Source organism: Symsagittifera roscoffensis, chromosome 8 (genome assembly GCF_963678635.1).
Source record: "Symsagittifera roscoffensis chromosome 8, txSymRosc1.1, whole genome shotgun sequence".
Taxonomy (NCBI): domain Eukaryota; kingdom Metazoa; phylum Xenacoelomorpha; order Acoela; family Convolutidae; genus Symsagittifera; species Symsagittifera roscoffensis.
The window spans coordinates 52,594,505-52,607,509 of NC_087069.1; positions in this window are offsets into that span (position 1 = coordinate 52,594,505).

The following is a 13,005-nucleotide window of genomic DNA, read 5'->3' on the forward strand; positions in this document are numbered from 1 at the left end:
GCATAAAATCTCACATATTCTGTTTTATTGGCAAAGGGGAAACAATGTTGTGCCATGGTATGCTCTTAGATTATTCTATAGTTTTCTCATGATGTTCTTCGTACGCTTTATGTCTGAAAAAACTCACTGGTTAAGAAAAAGGTGGTTGTCTATATTTATTAAAATTTAAATAACCTAAATTATGAAATGAGTTTAAATTTTTTTGTAATACCGATTGAAACACATATGCAAAATTTTAGCAACAGAGAATTCCTTACAAATAATTAGGTACACATAATAACCTGATCTAAATGTTACTTGCTTTGCCGCTTCAGCACAGTGACCAGCTGGTAACAGTTTTAATAGCACATTCGTTTGAATGCGAACAAATAATTCTCGTTATTAGGGCAACAAAAACATTACTAAACACTTTAAAACATAGCAAAAGATTGCAATGACAAAACTGAATCCAGATTGTCGTAATCTTCCTCCATTCCCATTGCCTTCGCGCTCTAATTCTTTTATTTTTTCGTTTTCAAGGTTATTTATTTCCTTTTCTAGCTGAATATCTCCTACATCCGAATTTTCATTCAGCTTCCAGTTTTCTTCACCCGCGTTTGTCATCTAAAATCAGAAAATTTTCTTCAATTTTCAATTTAAAAAAAGGTCCGGCAACATGCACTTCCTTCCTTGAACAAATCTGAGTTTTTGTTTGTCTTCTAAACAGTCGATAAATTGAACATGCTCTTAAAAGCTCTCTTTCTGAAAAACAAAAAATTGACCTATACAAACGTTATCAATCAATAAAACTGTTGAAATAATCTTTTCAAAATATATATTCTTACTTCTATAAGGATACCTTCCTGAATGGTAGCTGAGAAAAAAACACTATCTAAAATTTTTGTTTCGTTTTAATAACTCATTATTTCAAAACATAGCCAACTGACCGTTGGAAAAGAGTTATGAACGCAAGTAAACAATCCAGGGGCGGATTTAGGGGGAGGAAGGTCGTACGCACCCCCCCCCCCTCAGGGATTCGACCCCCTGCCGACCCAAAGAGTCCCCCCTTTGATACTTTTTCAGAAATCCATTTTTAGCCGACCGACCCAAAAACTTTTCTGAAGGCGCCTTCGGCGCCAATACATACTAACTTTGAGGGGGAGCGCGCGCCAAAAAAAAACGCGATTTTTTGTAAAATTTTTTCAAAAACCTGCCCAAAAACGGCTTTTTTCACTGTTTTTCAAAAATTTGCCTGCGGCGCTGAAAAATTGGCCAGAATAGGGCCAAAGCAGTGCTTTAGTAGAGCTTTAAAAATCAATTTGGTCGACCTAAAAAAAGGTAGTCAAAAAAGAAACCCCCCCCCCCCCCCCCCCCCCCCGAGAAGAAAATCCTATATCCGCCCCTGAAACAATCTTAAAAAAACTGTTGAAAAAATCTCAATTTTCGAAATTCAAAGAAAAAATAGATGCCCTTTAAGTCTTTGAATTTTTTGCAGAACAAATCACTGGCACTACAAAAATTTTAACTCACTTCAAGAAAACTGGATCAAAAGGTAAATTTTTTATTCCTCTGTCTGGAAATCTAAGTTTTTAAATCCAATTTCGAAACTAGAAATTATTCACGTTCTTTTACGGCATTGCCACGTTCGTATTTGAAGTTTACCCAAGTTTTAGCAGATGAATATCAATTGAACTCGAAATGTGCGTATATACTAAAGTGCGTTGATAAAGGAGTTAATATGTATGAATGCAATTCTGTTGTTATTGGAGCTTGTTAATATTTTATATTAAAAAAAAGATTAAAAAATCACCAAGACCCGTATAATAGTCTTTACTACATTCATTTATCTTGGCCAAAAACTAACCACTTTCAAAACCCGAGTTGACAAAAATGCAAGTCAAACTATTTTTCATGCTATGACCCATATGTTTCAAATTGATTGAAAACTTTAGTACCATAAGTCAGAATTGAATGAAAGTTTATGGTCATAAGTGCCGAATAAAGGACTAGAAAAACAAATCGTATTCAAATTTGATACAGATTTTTTCGTTTGCGGTGGTACACGATATCAACTATTTTTATCAAACGAGACAAGCCAATAATTTAATTAGAGCTATCTCTCAGATAAACTGCAATAGAAGACTTGCCATCAGAGCTGACTTAGGGAAGAGTAAAAAAACTAAGACGACGAAAAATGAACTTGCTAGTCTTTTCAATTTTGCGACTGGAAATCGTTGCCTCATGTTTTTGTCAGATGTTCTACACACTCTACTCAACTTACACGTCTAACAGCTGTAATTCAACAGCTAGCTTCACTGAGTGAATTAATAATTCTTTTACAGGTGAATTAACTTTTTTGGCGGCTTTATTAATTTTGACCCAATTTTTGCCAGCTTATTTTTGCCGGGTAAATTTTTTTTTATTTTTCGGTAAACTTCTCAAATAGTTTTTTTATCTTCATTTTCATGAGGATATATATGGTTCATGGTTTTCTGGTTTTTATGGGCGCCAAAATTTTCTGTTGGAAAAAAAAATTATTATTTTTTGATGCATGGTTTTCGATTTTTTTTTCGAAGTGAGTAAAACTAGTTTGAATTTTAATTAGTTAAGTGTGTTTAGGTTTGAGCAAATTTATTTGAAATCGACTGAAGCTGATGATTTAACGTATTGTTTCAATATGTCAAAAAAATGATAATTTTCAAGATTTACTTTGCAAACGAGACAAGCCATTAATTTAACTAGAGCTATCTCTCAGATAAACTGCAATAGAAGACTTAACATCAGACTTGCCAACAAGTTGAAATATTTTTAAAATATTTCAACTTGTTTTACAGAGCGTATCAGTTCACAAACAGTTCAAGTTTTTCTAAACAACTGTTTTGACTCGACTGTTTTGTCTGCAAAGGAACAAAACAGTCAGTCCTTTGACTCGACTGTTTTGTCTGCAAAGGAAAGTGCTGCCAAGTTATGCACGAATTCCAAGAGTGTGATTTTTTTCTGGCTGAAGTTTTGACAAAAAATGTTTCGTGTTTTTTTATTTCCTTTAAAGGCCTTTTTTAATGTTTTTTTTGTGATCTAGCCCTTTTATCTTTGCAAATAAAATTTTCATCATCTTTGACGTAATTGGACTATTTTCATAGGTTTTCAGAGTTTTTTTTTCAGATTTTCGGCAAGTTTTTTCTGTGGCAATTGTTTGTAATTTTGCATTGATAATTTTGAATTTTTTTGTTATTTTTTTGCTGTCTTATACAATAACAAATAGCGAAAAGGGCTTTTCACATTTGATTGCTTTGTTGGATATGAAGATTGTTTGTTTGCAAAAATTAATTGTTAATTTTTCGATTGAAATGTTTTCTCATCATTTTTATCTATTGGCTTAACAATAAATGGATAGAGTTAAGCTCGAAACAAATCTTTAAATTTTTTTGAAGGTAATTGATTTGTTTAAAATTTGCAACAAAATTGTTCTTGATATTTTAGCGTTCGATTTTTTCAACAGAAATGATTCAGGTTTTTCAGGTTTCAGACACATTATCTTATGATCTGTGGCGCTTTATTGCGTATCGCAAGTGGTGTGAAGCTCAGCTTCGCCTCCGTGTTTTGAATTGTTTCTTAAACCGTATCCTTTTGTGAAATTTTCAAGTGTCTTTTCAGCAATCGAATCTAGTTGTGATACTTTAAAATGACAATAAACAATATTTCTTCTATTGAAGCCATTCGAGCGATGAAGATTTGAAATAGTACATGGTAATTTTTAGACTAAATCACTTCGCCAAAAAAGTTTTTTCCATCAAACTATTAAATCAATGAATCTTTAAAATATTTCAACTTGTTTTACAGAGCGTATCAGTTCACAAACAGTTCAAGTTTTTCTAAACAAAATATTCAAACTATGAAACTTTACAAAAAAATTCAAGTGATTTCTTAAACCAAAATAGTTTGGATTTATTTTTATCTTTTTCTTATTGAAGCTACAAATTTTTTAAATATTTTAACCAATCCTTTTGGTTTGCGAAAGGTTCATTTTTTTCAAACAAGTTTTTCAAGCTTTGAAATATTTCAAGTTATTTCAAAGCGCAAATCAGTTTACTTAAAATTGATTCTTGTAAGCATACAGGTTGCTCTTTTTAATTAACTAGTTTCAGATTGAAAGAAATCTGTAAACGCAAAAACAAATTGGACAAAAGGTGGGTGGGTACTGTCTAGCCTTGAAATTGAATTAAGTTCATCTTGTTTTAAAAGTTTCGAACTTTTTTCGGAAAGAAATCGAAAATAATCGAGTTTAGATTGATTGAAAGTTCTTGCTTACCTAAACGCCTCTTAAACATTGGGCTCAATGGTTGCTCTGAACGATTCCTAAAACGTCTGATCTAAGTCTTCTTAAAGGTTGTGCTCGGTAAAGAAGTTAAAACGTTGCGTCCATAGGGCATTAAGATTTTCCTTTAATATATAACATAAAATAAGTATGAGTAGCATTTTTCATAGACTTGTAAAAAAATTCTTTGGTTACTTTTTTTTGTGTATGCAATTTAAACAAGATAATTCTCTTTTTTTGTTGGGTTGGTTTTATATTGTTTCTGCTATACAAAGTCAATCTCACCTTTTTCAATCTACGTGCTTCAATTGTGCCCTCTCTGGGTTTTAGATAGACCCACCCATCCCCATTAGTCTGGAGGTACTCATCCTCTAACAACACATACAGCTCATCGCCCAGGGTCGAGAGACCTAAAGCGTCCATTTGCATAGCTCACGCACTTTTCTTTCGTGAACAAAATTCTATCGATAGTTTACCAAAAAAAAAATTGGCAAAGATTCAAAAAAAATCAATATCCTTTGCGGTTTCAAGTCATCTTAGCTCGTTGTTCCTAAAAAAGGAAATAAATCATAGAGAAATTTTGAGTGGTTAAGGGTTGTTTTTACCTGACAAAAAATCTTCATAGAAAAACTTAGATTTATTCATTTATTCAATCAGGAATAGTTTTTTCGCCGGTCTTAGTTCAATTATGTTGTCTTTTGAGACCAACCGGGCAGACTATGGGATCACACAGCCAGCTCTTTTTCCTTGGAAAAAAAAATTTTTCTTTTTTTTTCTCTTTATCAGAGAAAGTTGTACGATAATTGAGTACCTTCTATGGTTTCAATGGCAAACTCCAAAACTTCAGTTTAAATGAAAATGAATCCAAAAATAGTAATCAAAGAAATTATAACCATTTTTGGTCACGCTCGAAAAACCCAAGCCAAGACCGAGAACCAGACCATCCATTGTAATATCTTCTTCTTTTTCTCCCTCCTCCGAGCTCCTCTTTATTCTTTTTTCTCCACTGCTATCAACTGACCCGCTGGGTTCAACCAGCGGAACCAATCTGATTTGTTTATTGTGGGAAATAGTTTTTTTGAAGGGGTCACAAGCAGGGAACATTTTTAAGTTCGCTGTACTGTGCCTAAATTCACACTACTAAAGATTTGCTATAAATGAATGTTAGCGTGAATTGTGACTGCCGGGTTCACATCTATAGAAAAAAAATTAGTCACACAATTCCATAAGCGCAGTTAATGAATCAGCGTATTTAAAGAAGAAACAGTTTATTCATTGGATACCTTAAATTGAAAACTAATATTGAAAGTTGCTAAAACAAAGAAACTGAAATTATTACTAACCTAAATTTAAAAGAATTTTGAAAAATTGATTGTTCGTCACACCATCTCAAATTTATTCCACGTATTTTTTCCATGGATTGCCACTTTTTTCTCCAAAGTGAAGCTTAACAAACTAAATCTTAGGTCAAATTTTAGTTGCAAAACATTTTAGATCTTTCACAGGTTTTTGTTCTTTTATGTTGTTATAGCTCTAAAAATAATCACTTTTTCAAATTTTTAGTTCCTTGTTGTTTAAAGATTATTCTTTCGTAAAACTTTGTGTTCTGGTTGGATTATTTAAAATATCAAACCTAGTTTGAAATTTCAACAGTTTCTGTCATTTTTTTATAAAATGGCATGACTTTTTCGGTCCAAAAAATATTGAAATATTCTATCTTTTAATATCAAGTCTGAATTTTTTGTAGCTCCTCTCAGTTTTTGTCAATTGAAAAAATAAAGAAAATTATTAAGTTTTTATGAACTTTATTAAGTAAAGGAGCTCATTTGTATAAATGGCATTTATAAGCAGCCTTTTATTGTTCCGACTTTCGGTACGAAAGTAACGGAATATTTGTGCTCGGGGTGGGTTTTTTTTTCTTCAGACAAATTTCGACTTTTTAACTAGCCATTTTTGACGGAATTTTTTTATATCATTCAAAAGGTATTGTTGTCCTGAGCTTAAATTTGAAAAGATATTTCACCTGTGATCATTTTTCGTAAAGTTATGAGGGTTTAAAGATTGAATTTTTTTGCCATTTTGACCAATTTGGGACAATTAACGCGTGATATAATTCGCGCTATTAACGCGTAAGCGGAGATTTAATCTGTCTTATAAATCGTTCCAAATTGGTTGAACGAAGCTTATTTGCCATAATTGATTTGTTACAAGGAACGAAATCTCTCTTTTTGTACCTTATATGGCGTGTGGGGGAATGATTTTCATAAAAAATTTCAAATTTTAGAAAAAAAATTTCGTTTTATTTTATTTCATTAAATTTTTTAAAAGTTATTACTGCTGCTCCATAAACCTTAAAGGCAGTCGAAACATTCAGGGCTTCGCCCTGATACGAGCAGTCTTGTTGTTTTATGGTAACAATTTTTGGATTTGGATGGATTGTTATGTTTTTTACCACATGCCGTTTTTGCATGATTTCTGTTTCTTATTGATAATGTAAAGTTTGATCAATTACTACCCCAAGATATTTGAAAAAGCGGTCTTTTCATTTTGTATATTCAGCGTATTGAACGATTTTGCAATATTTATCAGTAGGTGGATCATATCTTCCATGTATAAAATAAAAATAAAAGGACCCAGGAAAATTCCCTGCGGATTGTCTTATAGAAAATTAATCCAATTTGGCTCCGCAAAATTCAGTAATGTTTATGATGTCTTTTGCTAACAAAATTTTCCATAAAACCATTTGAGTTTTTGGGAAACTAATTTTTTCAATTTTACTTGTAGAAACGTTTCTTTAATTGAATCAGATGTTTTTAAAAGATAAAGAAGGAATATCACAACAGTTTTGATATCATCAATTGCTTTTCGAAATGACGCGGTTTGAAAAAAGACTGAAATTTGTGCATCTATGGTTGCACATGATGCTAGGAGTCCAAGATTTATTTCATTTCGACGATTGGTTTTAAGGAGATAATCATTCAGTTGTTTTCTAAAAAGTTTTTTGAAACTTTGCCTCGTTATTGATGCGTCTGTAAAAATCTGGCTCTTTCGGATTGTCATTTTTGTATACACGGGTTAAATGAGCTTTTAAAAATTTGGTGGAACTTTCTAAATTTGATGTTCTCATGAAGAAAAATAAATTTAATTTTTTTGTTTTTTGCGTTTTAAGTTTTAAGTGGCCAAACCAGTTTTCATAAGTACCTGTTTGTTTTCTATGTTTCATGTTTCTCAGTTCTTTTTTAATGTTGCATTAAACTTAATTTGTGAAATTTTGAGTTTAATTTGAGATATTCGTATGGAGAATATTTTGTTTGGTAATTTTCACTGACTTTTTTATATTATTGACAATTTTCAGTACTAAGGATCCTTGTTCCGAGTATAGAATAGTTTTGATAGAAAATGTATATATTTCATTTCTTATTTTTCTCATTAACGCAATGAAGAGTCACCAAATTTTAATTTTGCATTTACTTACACTGAAAGGTTTTTTCATATAGATTTCCGAGAACCATCAAAATTTCTAAAACTTGAGACCTAGAAAAATGAGGGCAAACCTGCAAAAAAAGATCACCAAAAGTTTTACTGTGTTTTTTTTTGCAAAATTGAGTCACACAAAAAAAATCGAGCGCCTTGACTTGAAATTTATCCTAAATTTCGTTGACTCTAATTACGGATCTGTTAAGTTACATAAGTTTTACTGAATTATTGAAAAGCAGCTTCATCTAACACCAGTCCTAGAGGAAATACTATTTCACACAAGAAACAGAACCAACAGTCGGCCAACGATCAGGTTTTTGTCCACAAAAATTCCATTAATATTCTGGAAGGGGGAACACTGGACTTCCTCGCCCTAATGAAAACAAGATCAGATGTTTCGCTCGCTTAACAACAAAACACTGACTGATTCGGCCGCCTTTTATTTTCTATGATGTGTATTGAAAAAGGCGTAAAACTCAGTTTTTTTGCGCAAAATTTAAGTCAAACAAAAAGTTTTGGTTTTCAAAAAACGACTATGGATCTGATTTTTATCTTACACTTCCTTTATGTGCTTTTTTGTTCACACTGCTTCAATATCTTTCAGTAAGTATAAAATTTAAAAAAACGGAGTCAGTGTTTGTTTGAGCAAACATATCTTCTCTGAGCATCTCAAAAACCGGAATGCTAGGCCTTCCAAAGATTTTTGATGTTTCTTCGGTATAGAAATGTATCCGAAACCGTAAAAATGTTTGGAATGCAGCTCAATTTTTTTCAGCGCACCAGCAGCGGTTATTTGAATTTTTTCTCTCATCTAATTTAGCATTTTAGAAGATTTTTTAACGTTATAACACTCATCTTTCGCAAAAAAAATTGGTATCAGATTGTTTTTAGGAAGAGAAAAAATGTGCTTAAAAAGCTGCTTCTATTTCCATGTTATTTGAATCACGTTGAAATCAGTGTTAGGATCTAAAAAGGGTTGAAACAATGTTCTTTAAGGTTTTCATCGCCAATTTATCAAGCCTATAAGGAAACACTGAAGTTTTATATCTCTAATGGGTTGTCATATTTTGTAATTTTATTGTTTGAAATTTAGTATTTTACTAATCCAGAATTTAAAATTGTGATGTAACTAACCTTGTTGCAAGTAGTCATATACTCGGACAAGACTTTGGGAGTTATTTTCTCGGCAAATGACACCAAATTATTTTTGCAGCCTTCTCCACCGGGAAAGGAAGCTTCATTACCGTAATTGATGATCTGAAACAAACTTAAATTCAAATCGATTTTTCAAATTTATTGAATTTGTATTGAATTTTTCCGCAAAATTTCTTCGGCAGTTAGTACCATCATAGGGCATTTTGACTTGAGTTACCTTTCTAGAAGCAGTAAAAATACGACACTTTGACTTGAGTTACCTTTCTAGAAGCAGTAAAAAATTGGACATTTTGACTTGAGTTGCCTTGAAAAAGTAGTGCAATGTATATGGAGAAAGACTAGTTGTTTAATTTTAAAGGTAAAGCAACTGTAAGGCATCAAATCTAAATCTTACTGCAGCTTTCTGTTTTAGTTCGTACCAGACAATAAAGATTGCAAGGTCACGACAGCAGGTCCCCAGACAGAAAGAAACAAACTCATATAACTTACATAAATTCGAACTAGTCCCTATCTCATTCGGGCAACCACGAGTAAATTTCAGATCGTAGATGTAAAACTTATCAACTCATCATTAGCCAAAGTTTTAATGAACAGTTCAACTTGAGTTTTTGAGTTTTCAGGCATGCTCGCCAAACCTCTCCCTAAGGTTTTTCTTTATCTCTCAATTGTGTTCGATCCGGTGAATCATCACCCCACCCACTTTATCGGCTCCTCTCCGTTGTCGCGCCGATCTGCGCGTTGCCTCCTCGCCCTGCTTCCTCTTTTTACCGACGGTTTTCGGTGTCTGTTCTCTATCCGTTCCTGACGAGTCGTTCTCTCCGCTCGCTGCAGTTTTCGCCGCTTCGTCCGTGCGCCCCATGACTGCCCATTCGCTATCTTCGTCTTCGTCGCTTTTGTCCTCGCTGTACTCGACTTTTCTTCGTTTTTCGCGCTCGTTCCATATCTTAGTCGTCGCTGTACTCGACTATTCGATTTTTCTTCGTTTTTCGCGCTCGTTGCCTATCTTAGTCTTCGCTTTGCTCGACTATTCGTTTTCTTTTCAATTTTGGCGCTTGTTCCATTTCTAATTGGTCCTTTACCGCTTTCCTTTTATCCTTCGTGGGCTTGTTTGGACTCGGGGGGTTCGCGTCCGTCCCCTTCTCAATTCGGCTTTCTTCAGCCGCCGATCTAAATGAAACACCACTTCGCCTTAGTAACGACCCTTTTCCCATTTCCACCGTGTGCTTTGTTAATTTTTCATTTTTTAATGGTAAACGTTTATACCTTCATGGGTCCTGTGGATCCGCTTTCCCGCTCCTCTGATTTACCGTCGTGGTACTGGTTTTGTGTCGCTTTAACCACTCTGGTGCCTTAGGCAACTCTTGTGATGCCTTGGGATCCACCACCGCTGTGGCCTTCGGTCCCACGTCTGTCTCGATCAGGTCATGCTCATCCAAAACCCTTGGGGTTTTACGGTTTTCCGGGGCGTACACGAGATCGCTCCGTTTCTCCCAATTGAGATTTAATTCCACATCAGGTAGACCACTCACCTTGTCTAAACAAGATAATTTTTGGTTAATGACATTTTCAAATTTAGATTTTTCAATGATGACTTTTTCGTCAATTTTCGAAGGGTCGTATTTGCTTCTCTACAATGATAGGCCTCAAATTGCGTTAGCTTAGTCTTAGAATGCAGCACAAATCGTAACGCGCTCAGCGCACGGGATATCACAAATCCAAATTTATAGTTTTTATTCTCCTGGAGATATGTTAGCATGTAGTTTTTTATCGAGCCAATTGTCCGTTCGACCATCCCCGTAGCACGCTGCTCCTTAACCGGAAATTTTATAAGTTGAATGCCCTCATGATAACAGAAGTTTTGTATTTCATTCGAGAAAAACCCAATTGCCTGATCCATATGTAATTTCCTTGGCTGCCCATGTGTATTTATGTACTTCCTTAGGAAATTTAACACATTTTTAGACTTGTTTCTGGAACAGACATAAGCCGACGGCCGATGCGAAAATGTATCTACTGCTACTAGAACATATTACTTCCGAGCCCGTACATAATTTACCGGACCCCAGAAATCTAATTGGACCAAATCTTTGGGTTCCCTGGGCAGATAAGTGTCCCCCATATCATTTTTTGGAATGTCCGGTTTAAGATTTTTACCTGCTTCTAAGCAGTTTTTACAATATTTGGCTGTGGCCGCAAGGTTTCTATGCATCAGCGTTATCCTGACGTTCTTCGCCGCCGCAAACATTTTATCCCTCACATGATGGTTGTGATGCAATCAGTTTAACACTGCTGAAGACATATCCTTCGGTATGGCCAGCCGGCCATCCATCCACGAGCAATTTTCGCGCACAGCAAAATCGTGGTAATGTTGAGCGTAAAATTGCCCCAATCTGGTAATGATGTCCTTGGCCCGTGGGTCCTTATCTCGGATCGCGTCGTGGATCGTCTTTAGTATCGGGTCTTTTCCAAGTTGGCTTCGACTAATTTCAAATTTAGAATCTCAGAGTAATCAATTTTTTTAACTACTCGACTATCAGTAGGCACTATTGAATAAATCCTTTTATCACTTTGCACAAGGTGATTGGATAATCCTGGGAACTGATGGGGAAACGAAATAACACTGTTTAACTTTTTCGAATGAGTCGGTTTCGGAATAACTTTATCTGGCGATATCAGAATCAGAACTTAAACTCAGCGGCTGGTTTAATCGATTTAGAACTACATTGAGGTTTACATTTCTGGAATGAGTGGAGGTAATAACAAAAGCGGAAGAAAATTTCGGATCGCTTTTCTCGGGTGAATTTGTCGATGTCATTTTTTTGTAATTTTTACTTTAATATGACAACTTGATTTTACGTACTGAGAACAACGTCTGATTTTTTCGCTTCGGAATTTGCATTTTTCAGCCGGTATGCAAATATCTCATATTCCGCGGGTATCCAAATTCTGATTGGCTAACCGTCGGTTGCATGTAACCACGCCTTCTAGTGAGCGCGTGTGCTCACGGTGAATATTTGCATATTCAGCTTTTCTTTTAGTTTCATTGAACACAACTTTTCTCTTTGAGAAGGAACATGACCGTTTGCCCTCTACCGTCGGTTTTTTCTTAATTTGATTCGCATTTTGACCCCCAGGCTTTAACTGATCCTTAGGTTTCAATGCATCGTTGATCGTTTTTTAATTTCGCTACTGTAAAACTTTCAAATAATAAGTTGTCTCGAGCGCCGCTGCAGATGGAAACCGACACAAATAGTCTGACATTCCCATTTTTGACCCCTGTCTATGTTTAACTTTGAAATCATAAGGTACTAGGCGATCATACCATGGAGTTAACCCGCTAAAAAATGTTTTTTTTTTCCTTTTTTTGGGAAGAATATAATAGTGTAAGCAACGCCTTGTGATCTGATATAACTGTAAAATAAGATATAGTTTCGAAAAAGTTCAGTAGCCCATACTACCGCGAGTAATTCTAACTTGTTTGTAGAAAACTTTTTTGCGGCCGGATACCGTGACGCAAACGAAATTGGGAGCCAACCGGAGGCGCTGTACTTTTCTAACACGGCCCCTAGGCCATCGTGACTAGCATCACAAATTATCCTAGTTTCACGGTGAATATCGAAATGCTCAAGTTTTTCACTAGCGATTTTAATTGTTGAAAGGCGTTCTCGCAATTCGGCGTCCAGACAAAATCGTTATTCTGACTGAGTAATGGTCTTAATGATGCGCTCATTTCAGCGAGTTTTAGCAAAAATTTATGCAAACTGTGCATCGAACCCATTAGCGATTTTAATTGCTCTCTAGATTTTGGGTTTTCAAAACTTCTACCGCTTGTGTTTTCCGGCTAATGGCTCGGTTTTTTGCAAATTCGGTTTTTGCAAACTGGTATTTCCGTAATTTCAAAGAAACATTTGATACGTCCAACTTCTTCAACACTTTTTCCACTAATGCAATATGCTCTACTTTAGTTTCCTTGGACGCAATTAGGATTTCATCGATTAAAGCATTTGCCTGAGGGAATTCCATAAGTAAATTATCAAGGACTTTTTGAAACTCCGCCGGCATTGATGTGAGCCCGTAAA